The following is a 12,560-nucleotide window of genomic DNA, read 5'->3' as shown; positions in this document are numbered from 1 at the left end:
GTTCAATCACTACCTGCACGGTCAGAAATTTACTCTACTAACTGATCATCAACCTCTCGTCTCCATTTTCAACCCTCAGAAGGGCGTACCGATAATGACGGCACAACGGCTACAGAGGTGGTCCCTTTTCCTAGGGGCACACCAATATGACATCGAGTACAAAGGAACTAAACAGCGTGGGAATGCTGATGGATTGTCGCGCCTACCGTTGCCGACGGTGGAAGAAGAACTGGCAGTGGATCCAGTGGAGTTATTCCACTCGACTATAGTCGAATGTCTCCCTGTGACGAATGCAAACATAGAAAAGGAAACACGAAATGACCCGACACTCTCCTGGGTCTATGATTTAACGGTGAAGGGATGGCCAGCACATGGCGAACCACTGCTGCCAGCATTCTCGCCGAGAAGAGAACAGCTGTCAGTGTGCAGAGGAACCTTGATGTGTGGATCCAGAGTAGTAATTCCACCCAAATTGAAGGATAGAGTGCTCAATGAGCTTCATGAGGGTCATCTGGGAGGGGTAAAAATGAAGAACTTAGCCAGAGCGTTTGTGTGGTGGCCGGGAATCGATAGAGAAATCGGAGAGATGACCAAGAGCTGTACAGGATGCCAGAAGGTCCAAAACGCCCCACCACAAGCCCCTCTACATCTATGGGAGTGGCCCTCATCTCCATGGCAAAGGGTGCACATTGATTTTGCTGGTCTCTTTATAGACTCGATGTTTTTAATTGCGGTGGATGCACATTCAAAGTGGCCAGAGGTAATAAAAATGTCCTCAACCACCACAGAAAAAACTATCACAGTCTTACAAACCATATTCGCCAGGAATGGGCTGCCTGAACAGATTTGCTCTGACAATGGACCACAGTTTGTGTCTGAAGAGTTCCGGAGGTTCTTAAAGAACAATGGTGTTAAGCATTACACATCCGCCCCATATCATCCAGCCACTAATGGATTGGCCGAGAGGTTTGTTCAAACATTCAAGAAGGCTATCAAGGCAATGTGAAATGAAGATATACCCCTACAACACAAGGTGGACAACTTCTTGTTTGCCTACCGGAATGCGACACATGCGGTTACCAACCAAACTCCAGCCATGATGTTCTTCAATCGAAGACTACGATGCCGCTTGGATTTGGTTAAGCCAAATGTCAGAAGAGATGTGGAGAACAGGCAGTTTCAGAATATGAATGAAAGGCCGACCAGGAGTTTTAAGATAGGTCAACCAGTTTTGGCCCGGGACTACCGCACAGAGAAATGGCAGCCAGGAACGATCTGTACACGGCAAGGACCTCTAATGTATACCGTGGACGTTGGAGAGAGCATTGTAAGACGCCATGCTGACCAGATTCTAGAGTCACTGGAAAACGTCAACTCCACACCACGATCTGATACACCTGACGATGAAACCGAAGTACCAATTGCATCTACCGCAGAATCGGTGATATTGGAAGCAGACAAACCAAACGACGACATTGATCCCGACACAACCTTGCCAGAAGAACCTGATATCCTAAAGAGGCGTTATCCAGACAGAATCAGGAGCCTCCTCAAAGACTGAACTTATAATTGCTTAACTTCAACCAATGTATCTAGCAACCGTAATTGTAATTAGTTATTATTTAGTTGTTAAATGAATGTTATGTACTGTTTATCTAAAAGGGGAGGAATTGTTGTGTATGTCCCTTTAAGGGAATAACTGGTCTCAGACTGCAGTACCGGCAGTGACCACCCCTGTATACAAGGCCCTAGCAGGCTTCTGTAGTTTCAGTTTCCAGGTTGTCTCCATTCAGTAAAGACTTGTTATAATCAACTCCTGCAGTCCGTGTCTCAATTATACACGGACATAATAATTATCACATTGCTGTTTGTGGGAGCGTGCTGTTTGCAAATTGGCTGCTGTGTTTCCTACATTACAACAGAGACAACACTTCAAAATTACTTCACTGGCCCTGAAGCGCTTTTGGGACATCCTGCGATCTTGAAAGGTGCTATATAAATGCAAGTCTTTCTTTTCTTTCTTCATTGATACATCATTCAGTGAACCATTGCGATTTAAGAAAACTACTAGGCACTTGGTCTAAGCGTTAAACAAAGCTTTAATCAACTGTTTTACAACATGGAGGTCTAGTTGTGTCCTTCACTAGTTCCTGTTAAGAATTTCCTGCACAAGCTGGGCCCATGCCCGAGCATTTATACTCTCCCTGGACAGCACCACCCGCAGGCCGCTCAGTTGATTCATGTCACTGAACTTATAAAGTCTGTCACAAAACAATAAAGGTCCGGAATACTTTAGCAATTCTCCACAGTACTTTAAACAACTTGTGTCCTTGATTAAATGCATTTATGTGAAAAAGACAAGTCACAAAGTCCGTCTATGGAGCAGTACAACGACAAATATTTATATAGCGCCTTTAACATAATAAAACGTTCAGAGGCGCTTCACAGCAGTGTTATCAAAAAAGAATTTGACACCAAGCCATATAAGGACAGATGACCAAAAGCTTGGTCGAAGAGGTACATTTTAAGGAGAGTCTTAAAGGAGGAAAGAGAAGTGGAGAGGCGGAGAGATTTAGGAAGGGAATTCCAGAGCTTAGGATCTAGGCAGCTGAATGCATGACCGCCAATGGCGGAGCATTTAAAATCAGGGATGTTCAAAAGTCCAGAATAGATGGAGCGCAGAGGTCTTGGTGGATTATAGGGCTGGAGGAGATTACAGAGACCAGGAGGGGCGAGGCCATGGAGGGATCTGAAAACAAGGATGAGAATTTAAAAAATCGAGGACGTTGCTCAACTTGGAACCAATGCAGGTCAGCAAGCACAGGGAGATGGGTGAGCGGGACTTGGTGCAAGTTAGCACACACAAAGGGAGCTGATGAACCAACAACAGAATGCTATACTTACACCCAGTCTTGGGCAACTTCTGTCTACAGAACTGTCAATCAAAGTGAACTTCAATGTTACCAGGGTGGTCCCTTCAGAAGCCTGTCTCAAGCCTTTCATCTATTTCCTGGACAAAGCAGAGCGGTGTCTGATAATCAGTGCCCCCAGTTGAGATAACAACCACAGCTACTGGGCCTTTGGAGGCTTCATACAATGGTACATGAAATAGACTGTAAATCTAGGTAAACCAAAGCCTGATAATCCATATCAATTGCTTCCATCACCTGAGGGGGCTGCAAGGCTTCTCTCGCTTGTTGAACGATCCACCTAAACAGAAGCAAGTCACCTGCCTTTAAAGTGGCCATAGCTCAGGCTAAGAACCATTCATTAGTGTTTATTCAGAAGTAGTTATCCAGAACCAAGAATACATCAGCAGATTAAAAACAGAACTAAGCAGGCCTTAATTCGCACGGTTACTTCAAAATATCTCAAGGAACTTCATAGAGGCAAAGTAACAAAAAATCTTTTCAGGTGCTTTTTGTGTAGATACACTTACGGAGTTCTACCTCACTGCAGCGAACTGCACATGTGATGGTACTGTACTGTGTAAAGTAGGAAAAGCTTGCCATATGGATCACCAGATTAATGCAGCTCCTGGCTGCAGAACTGTCAATCAAGATAAATTTCAAAGGTACATCAGGACAACCTCTAAGATACATGACTCAAGCATACATTCTGGACAAGGTAAACATAGAAACATAGAAAAATAGGAGCAGGAGTCGGCCATTCGGCCCTTCGAGCCTGCTCCACCATTCAATATGATCATGGCTGATCCTCTATCTCAATACCATATTCCCACTCTCTCCCCATACCTGTTAGATCCGTGTGTTAATGGAGACACGGAATGCAGGAGTTGATTTAACAAGTGTTTACTGAACAAAGTCTGGAGGTGAACTAACAACACAAGACGTTACACAGGCTTATATACCCGAGTGGTCACTACTGGTACTACAGTATACAGGGGCTTCAAAAACATAGTTCCTCTTAAAGGTACATACACTACAATTCCTCCCCTTTTAGATAAATAGTACATAACATTTTAAGTGATCATTAAATAACATTTTTACAAGAACAATAATATACACATTTGCTGAAGTTAATCAATTACAAATTCAGTCTCTCTGGAGGCCTCCTGACTCGGTCCGGATAACGCCTCGGTGGTGTAGTAGGTTCTTTTGGCAAGGTCGATTCAGCTTCAATGCTAGTGTCGGGTTTATCTGGTTCCAGTATCACCGGATCGGAGGTAGATACTATGGGTATCTCTGCTTCATCACTAGGCGTATAGAGTTGTGGTGTAGGTTGTCCTTTTTCGGATGACTCTATGATCTGGTCAGCATGGCGCCTTATTATGCTTTCTCCAATGTCCACGGTATACATCAGTGGTCCTAGTCGTGTGCAAATAGTTCCAGGCTGCCATTTCTCGGTACGGTAGTCCCGGGCCAAAACTGGTTGACCTACCTGGAAGGTTCTAGTTGGCCTTTCATTCATGCTTTGAAATTGCCGGTTCTCTACGTCCCTTCTGACGTTTGGCTTGACCAAATCCAGCCGGCATCTTAGTCTTCTCATCACAGAGAAATCACAGAAACCCCACAGTGCAGATAGAGGCCATTTCGGCCCATCGAGCCTGCACCGACACATATCCCACCCAATCCCCATAACCCCTACACCAACACATATCCCACCCTATCCCCGTAACCCCACGTATTTAATCCCCCTAACACTAAGGGCCAATTTATCATAGCCAATCAACCTAACCCGCACATCTTTGGACTGTGGGAGGAAACCGGAGCACCCGGAGGAAACCCACGCAAACACGGGGAGAATGTGCAAACTCCACACAGACAGTCACCCAAGGCTGGATTCGAACCCGGGTCCCTGGCGCTGTGAGGCAACAGTGCTAACCACTATGCCACCGTGCTATTGAAAAACATCATGGCGGGGGTTTGGTTTGTAACCACATGTGTTGCATTCCTGTACGCAAACAAGAAGTTATCTACCTTATGTTGTAGATTTATGTCTTCATTACCCATGGCCTTTATGGCCTTCTTGAAGGTCTGGACAAACCTTTCAGCCAATCCATTGGTGGCGGGATGGTATGGGGCGGACGTGTAGTGCTTAACCCCATTGTTTTTTTAAGAACTTCCTGAATTCTTCGGATACAAATTGCGGTCCATTATCAGAACAGATCTGTTCAGGCAGCCCATTCCTGGCGAATATGGTCCTTAATACTGTGATGGTTTTTTCCGTGGTGGTGGAGGACATCTTTATAACTCCGGCCACTTGGAGTGTGCATCCACCGCGATTAAGAACATTGAGTCCATAAATGGACCAGCAAAGTCGATATGTACCCTTTGCCATGGAGATGAGGGCCACTCCCATGGATGTAGAGGGGCTTGTGGTGGGGCGTTTTGGACCTTCTGGCATCCTAGACAGCTCTTGGTCATTTCTTCGATGTCTCCATCGATACCTAGCCACCACACAAACGCTCTGGCTAAGTTCTTCATTTTCACTCCACCCAGATGCCCCTCGTGAAGCTCCTTTAGCACTTTATCCTTGAGTTTGGGTGGAATCACCACTCTGGATCCACACATCAAGGTTCCTCGGCACACTGACAGCTGTTCTCTTCTTTGCGAGAATGCTGGCAACAGTGGTTCGCCATGTGCTGGCCATCCCTTCACCGTTAAATTGTAGACTCGTGAGAGAGTCGGGTCATTTCGCGTTTCCTTTTCAATGGTAGAATTTGTCACCGGTAGACATTCCACTATGGTCGAGTGGAATATCTCCACTGGGTCCACTGTAGGTGCCTCTTCCACCGTTGGCAACGGTAAGCGCGATAACCCATCAGCATTCCCATGCTGTTTTGTTCCTTTGTACTCTATGTCATATTGGTGTGCCCCTAGGAAAAGGGACCACCTCTGTAGCCTTTGCGCTGTCATAATGGGAACGCCCTTTTTAGGGTTGAATATGGAGACGAGGGGTTGATGGTCAGTCAACAAGGTAAACTTTTGTCCGTGTAGGTAATGGTTGAATTTCTTCACCCCCCACACCAAGCTGAGTGCCTCCCTGTCGATCTGGGCATAGTTACGCTCAGCTGAGTTCAATGAGCGTGACGCAAAAGCTATCGGGCGCTCCGAGCCATCAGGGAATCTATGCGATAATACCGCTCCCACGCCGTAAGGGGATGCATCGCACGCCAGTCTGATTGGCAGTGATGGGTTATAATGAGCCAACACTTCCCGGGACGTGATCAAGCCTTTGCATTTATGGAAGGCACGTTTACAGTCTTCGCTCCATTTCCAAACTACTCCCGTTTGTAGCAGTGTGTTAAGCGGGTGCAGAACCGTCGACAAGTTTGATAAAAATTTATGATAGTAATTTACTAATCCCAGGAACGACCTTAATTGTGAGACATTTTCAGGCGCTGGGGCCTTTACGACCGCTTCAATTTTTTCAGGTGACTTATGCAACCCTTCTTCGTTAATGACATGGCCACAATATGATATTTGTTTCTGGAAAAATTTGCATTTGGGGCGATTTGCTCGTAGGCCCCGTTCTCTCAGCCTCGTGAGCACCTGCTCCAAGTTGGCAAGGTGCTCATTGTCGTTTTCTCCTGTTACAAGGATGTCGTCTAGGTAGCATTGAGTCCCCGGAATCCCTTGCAGGACTTGCTCCATAGCTCTTTGCCAGATAGCCGGAGCTGATGCCACTCCGAAAACCAGTCGATTGTACTGGTACAGGCCTTTGTGTGTGTTTATCGTGAGATACTTTTTAGAGGCCTCCTCAACCTCCATCTGTAGATATGCCTGTGCTAAGTCAATTTTGGTGAAACGTTTCCCTCCGGATAGTGAGGCGAAAATATCTTCTGTCCTCGGAAGAGGATACTGTACCGTGTGAAGAACCGGGTTTACAGTCACCTTGAAGTCCCCACAGAGGCGAACTTTTCTCTGTTCTTCAGATTTATCATTATTCAATGTTTTCTTCATGACCGGGACGATGGGTGTTGCCCACTCGCTCTAATCTACCTTGGATAACACGCCTGCTTTTTCCAAATTCTCCAGCTCTGCCTCGATGGCTGGACGAATTGCGTATGGCACGGCCTTGCCTTAAAAAACTTGGGAATTGCCGCATCTTCCACTTTTATTGAGGCGGTGGCGCCTTTCAGGGTTCCTAGTTCCTGTTGAAACACTTCTTTGGCATTAGCCAAGATTTCTTTTAATCGTCCAGGTATGACGTCATCATCGTTTTATTTTTCTTACTGGTCACCGTCAGTGCCTGAATGGAGTGCCAGTCTAAACGTATCTTTCTGATCCATTCACATCCCAACAACGGTGGACCACCATCTTGCAGAACGTATAAATACAACTTCTGTATTTCCTTGCCGTTGTATACAACAGGCACCCTTATTTTCCCTCTGGGGTATACTTTCTGCCCCGTATATGTCTTCAAGACAATGGATGTGTCTTTCAAAGGCATATGCGGAAATAGCCGCTCGTAATCCCGTCGACTCATGACGGTCAGAGCTGATCCTGTATCTAGCTCCATTTTGACTGGGGACCCCACTATCGTGAGGGTAACCCAAATGGTCTGGTAATCTTCTTTGGCAATTACATTATGTAATTTGAGACAGCTTAGTCTCTTGTTTCCGGAGTCGCTATCGCTCTTCTGGTCTTCGGAGCTACTGTCCGTCATCATTTGTACCTTTCTGTACTTTTCCTTATTGACCTTTTTACTGTCAGCGGATTTCTTTCCAGATCTGCATACACGTGCAATGTGTCCCATCTTTCCGCATTGCCTGCATGCTTTGTCCTTGAACCAGCAGTCCTTCTGGTCATGGGTGCCTCTGCCGCAGCGATAACATCTCTCGAAACCCCGTGTCATTTCATGGGTGCCGAAGTCCTGTGGCTTTTGCTGTATCTCTGCAGCTCCTCTTGCTGCTGCTTCGTATGATACAGCCACACTGAAAGCCTTGTCCAGTGTCAAATCTTTCTCAGAAAGTAGTCTTTTCTGTGTTCCTTCGCTTAGGAGACCGCAGACGAATTTGTCTCGTAGAGAATCTGCCAGTCCTGCCCCGAATTGGCAGTGCTTTGACAGCTTTCGTAATTCGGTGAGGTAATCAGCGTTACTTTCATTCTTGTGCTGATTCCTCCTGAAGAATTTGAATCGTTCCGCTATCAGCAGCGGTGTTGGGTTTAAGTGCTCCTGTAAGGTATCAACAATCTCCTTAAAATTCTTGTCCATCGGTTTGGCTGGAGTGATCAAGTTTCGTAACAGCCCGTATGTCCTTGCGCCCATCAGATTTAGAAGTACCGATGCCTTTTTATCATCCGCTACTTCATTCGCCTTGCAATATACCTCCACTCTTTCCACGTATGTGGTCCAATCTTCTATATCACTATCGAAAGCAGTAATATTGCCAGTCTTCGGCATCTTGAAAATCTAAAATGGCACTTCCCGCGCTTTTCTTTCTTCCCTGCCGAGTTAAGATGGCGCCTTCCGCGCTTTCCCGCCGCTGCCGCTGCTGCCAACGCTGTTGCTGGCGATTAATTTTTTTTTTTAATATATCGCTTGAATAGTTTCTCCGTTACTTGGAGAACCGTTCCCGTCATGGAGCGGACCCTCTGGGACTTTCCCCTCCCTCTGCTCGGTCCGAACGCCGACCTGCTTTGCAGCACCGGCCGCGCCCTGAGTGCTCCTCCCTCTCTCTCTCTTTGCTTCTGCTTCCCGACTCGCTGCCCGGTCCCGTTGCAGAGCCACCCGATCGAGCTCTAGCCCGCCGCAGCCCAGGAAGGATCAGTGCACTACCTGCCACCAGCCCGTTTAGCTGGGGAAACCACAGACTGGAGACCAAGCCTGGTCCTCGTTTTCGAGTTTCTTCGAGTTATTTATTTTTTTTTCCTTGCTTCTGGCTTCGACCTTCGTCTGAGGAATCGATCCCCTTGAGGTGCTGCCGAATTGCAGGTAAGTTCGTTTCTAACTCGTCGCCACTGTTAGATCCGTGTGTTAATGGAGACACGGAATGCAGGAGTTGATTTAACAAGTGTTTACTGAACAAAGTCTGGAGGTGAACTAACAACACAAGATGCTACACAGGCTTATATACCCGAGTGGTCACTACTGGTACTACAGTATACAGGGGCTTCAAAAACATAGTTCCTCTTAAAGGTACATACACTACAATACCCCTTGATGCCTTTTGCGTCTAGAAATCTATCTATCTCCTTCTTAACATAAGAACATAAGAAATAGGAGCAGGAGTAGGCCAATCGGCCCCTCGAGCCTGCTCCGCCATTCAGTGACTTGGCCTCCACAGCCTTCTGTGGTAGAGAATTCCACAGGTTCACCACCCTCTGAGTGAAGACATTTCTCCTCATCTCAGTCCTAAATGTCCTACCCCGTATTCTGAGATTGTGACCCCTCGTTCTAGGCCCCCCAACCAGGGGAAACATCCTCCCTGCATCCAGTCTGTCTAGCCCAGTCAGAATGTTAAATGTTTCAATGAGATCCCCTCTCATTCTTCTAAACTCTAGTGAATACAGGCCTAGTCGACGCAATCTCTCTTCATATGACAGTCCTGCCATCCCAGGAATCAGTCTGGTGAACCTTCGCTGCACTCCCTCTATGGCAAGTATATTCTTTCTTAGGTAATAGATCCTTGGGGGACCCCAGAAGTAACAGTGTGTGTGTGTGTGTGTGTGTGTGAGAGCGGGGGGGAAAGAGATTCCATTGCAGGAGATTTTCTGGCTACGATTGGATAGGTAAGAGTTGAACCAGGTGAGGGCAGTCCCACTCAGCAGCAAACGTCATACTAGCAGGATCCCATAGTGGGACCACTATTATCACTATTATAGACAATGGCTTGGTCATTTCCAAATAAACATCAGGCACTGATGAAAGGCTCCAGGCATGTCTGTATTTAACCTTGCGGGGGCATGAACCGTTCAATTGCGATATACGGTAGATATAGGCAAATAACAGTGCAATGATCCATATTAATGATTTCTATCACCTCAACAACAAGTTGTATTTATATAGCACCTTTAACATAGGAAGACATCCCAAGGCGCCTCACAGGAGTATAGTCTGACAAAAATTGACATAGAGCCAAAGGCAATAGTAGGACGGTTGACTAAAAGCTTGGTCAAAGAGATAGGTTCTAAGGAGGATAGAAACATAGAAACATAGAAGATAGGAGCAGGAGTAGGCCATTCGGCCCTTCGAGCCTGCTCCGCCATTCAATGAGATCATGGCTGATCATCCAAATTCAGTACCCTGTCCCTGCCTTCTCCCCATATCCCTTGATCCCTTTAGCCTTAAGAAATATATCCAACTCTTTTTTGAATATATTTAATGAACTGGCCTCCACCGCCCTCTGTGGCAGAGAATTCCACAGGTTCACCACTCTCTGGGTGAAGAAATTCCTCCTCATCTCAGTCCTAAATGGCTTACCCCTTATCCTTAGACTATGACCCCTGGTTCTGGACTCCCCGGCCATCATAAACACCCTTCCTGCATCTAGTCTGTCCAGGCCTGACAGAATTTTATAAGTTTCGATGAGATCCCCTCTCAATCTTCTAAACTCCAGTGAGTATAAGCCCAATCGACACAATCTCCCATCATACGTCATTCCTGCCATCCCAGGTATCAGCCTGGTGAATCTTCGCTGCACTCCCTCCATGGCAAGAACGTCCTTCCTCAGGTAAGGCGACCAAAACTGCACACAATACTCAAGGTGCGGTCTCACCAAGGCCCTGTACAACTGTAGCAAGACATCCTTGTTCCTGTACTCGAACCCTCTTGCTACGAAGGCCAACATACCATTTGCCTTCTTAACCGCCTGCTGCACCTGCATGCTTACCTTCAGCGACTGGTGCACAAGAACACCCAGGTCTCTTTGCACTTCCCCTTCTCCCAATCTATTGCCATTCAAATAATAATCTGCCTTCCTGTTTTTGCCACCAAAGTGGATAACCTCACATTTATCCACATTATAGTGCATTTGCCATGTTTCTGCCCAATCGCCCAATCTGTCCAAATCGTACTGGAGTTTCACGACATCCTCCTCACAGCTTACCCTCCCACCCAGCTTTGTGTCGTCTGCAAATTTGGAGATATTACATCCAATTCCCTCGTCCAGATCATTAATATATATTGTGAACAGCTGGGGTCCTAGGACCGATCCTTGCGGTACCCCACTAGTCACTGCCTGCCACTCGGAAAACGACCCGTTTATTCCAACTCTTTGCTTTCTGTCCGCCAACCAGTTCTCTATCCAAGTCAATACCTAGCCCCCAATCCCATGTGCCTTAATTTTGCACGCTAATCTCTTATGTGGGACCTTATCGAAAGCCTTCTGAAAGTCCAAATACACCACACCCACTGGTTCTCCCTTATCTATTTTACCAGTTACATCCTCAAAAAATTCCAGTAGATTAGTCAAGCATGATTTACCTTTTGTAAATCCATGTTGTCTTTGTCCGATCCTGTCACTGCTTACCAAGTGCTCTGCTATTGCATCTTTTATAATAGATTCTAGCATTTTCCCCACTACCGATGTCAGGCTTACCGGTCTATAATTCCCTGCTTTTTCTCGACCACCTTTTTTGAATAGTGGGGTAACATTAGCTACCCTCCAATCCATGGGTACTGTTCCAGAGTCTTATCGAGTTCTGGAAGATGACCAGCAATGCATCTACTATTTCTAGGGCCACTTCCTTAAGTACCCTGGGATGTAGATTATCAGGCCCTGGGGATTTATCGGCCTTCAGTCCCATCAATTTTCCTAACACCATTTCCCTACAAATACTGATTTCTTTCAGTTCCACCCTTTCATCAGGCCCTATGTTCCCCGGCATCTCTGGGAGGTTATTTGTGTCCTCCTTTGTGAAGACAGAACCAAAGTATGAATTTAGTTGGTCTGCCATTTCTTTGTTTCCCATTATAAATTCCCCTGATTCTGACTGTAAGGGACCTACGCTTGACGTCGCCAATCTTTTTCTCTTCACATATCTATAAAAGCTTTTACAGTCAGTTTTTATGTTCCCTGTAAGCTTACTCTCATATTCTATTAAAGGAGGAGAGAGAGATGGAGAGGGTAATGCGTTACGGAGGGAATTCCAGAGCTTAGTGCCTGGACTGCTGAAAGAACAGTCGCCAATGGTGGGACAAACGTAGCAGAGGCCAGAGTTGGAGGAAGGCTGATGTCATGTCTTTGGATGATATTACCGACAGGCAGTATGTAGATGAGAAATTGGAGGTGCCAGGGATAGACACTTGGGGGACCCCAGAAGTAACAGTGTGTGTGTGTGTGTGTGTGTGTGAGAGCGGGGGGGAAAGAGATTCCATTGCAGGAGATTTTCTGGCTACGATTGGATAGGTAAGAGTTGAACCAGGTGAGGGCAGTCCCACTCAGCAGCAAACGTCATACTAGCAGGATCCCATAGTGGGACCACTATTATCACTATTATAGACAATGGCTTGGTCATTTCCAAATAAACATCAGGCACTGATGAAAGGCTCCAGGCATGTCTGTATTTAACCTTGCGGGGGCATGAACCGTTCAATTGCGATATACGGTAGATATAGGCAAATAACAGTGCAATGATCCATATTAATGATTT

Source organism: Somniosus microcephalus, chromosome 21 (genome assembly GCF_052327205.1).
Source record: "Somniosus microcephalus isolate GS21.2 chromosome 21, FLI_Smic_1.0, whole genome shotgun sequence".
In the NCBI taxonomy this organism is placed as follows: domain Eukaryota; kingdom Metazoa; phylum Chordata; class Chondrichthyes; order Squaliformes; family Somniosidae; genus Somniosus; species Somniosus microcephalus.
Note: the sequence above shows the minus strand (reverse complement) of the source record.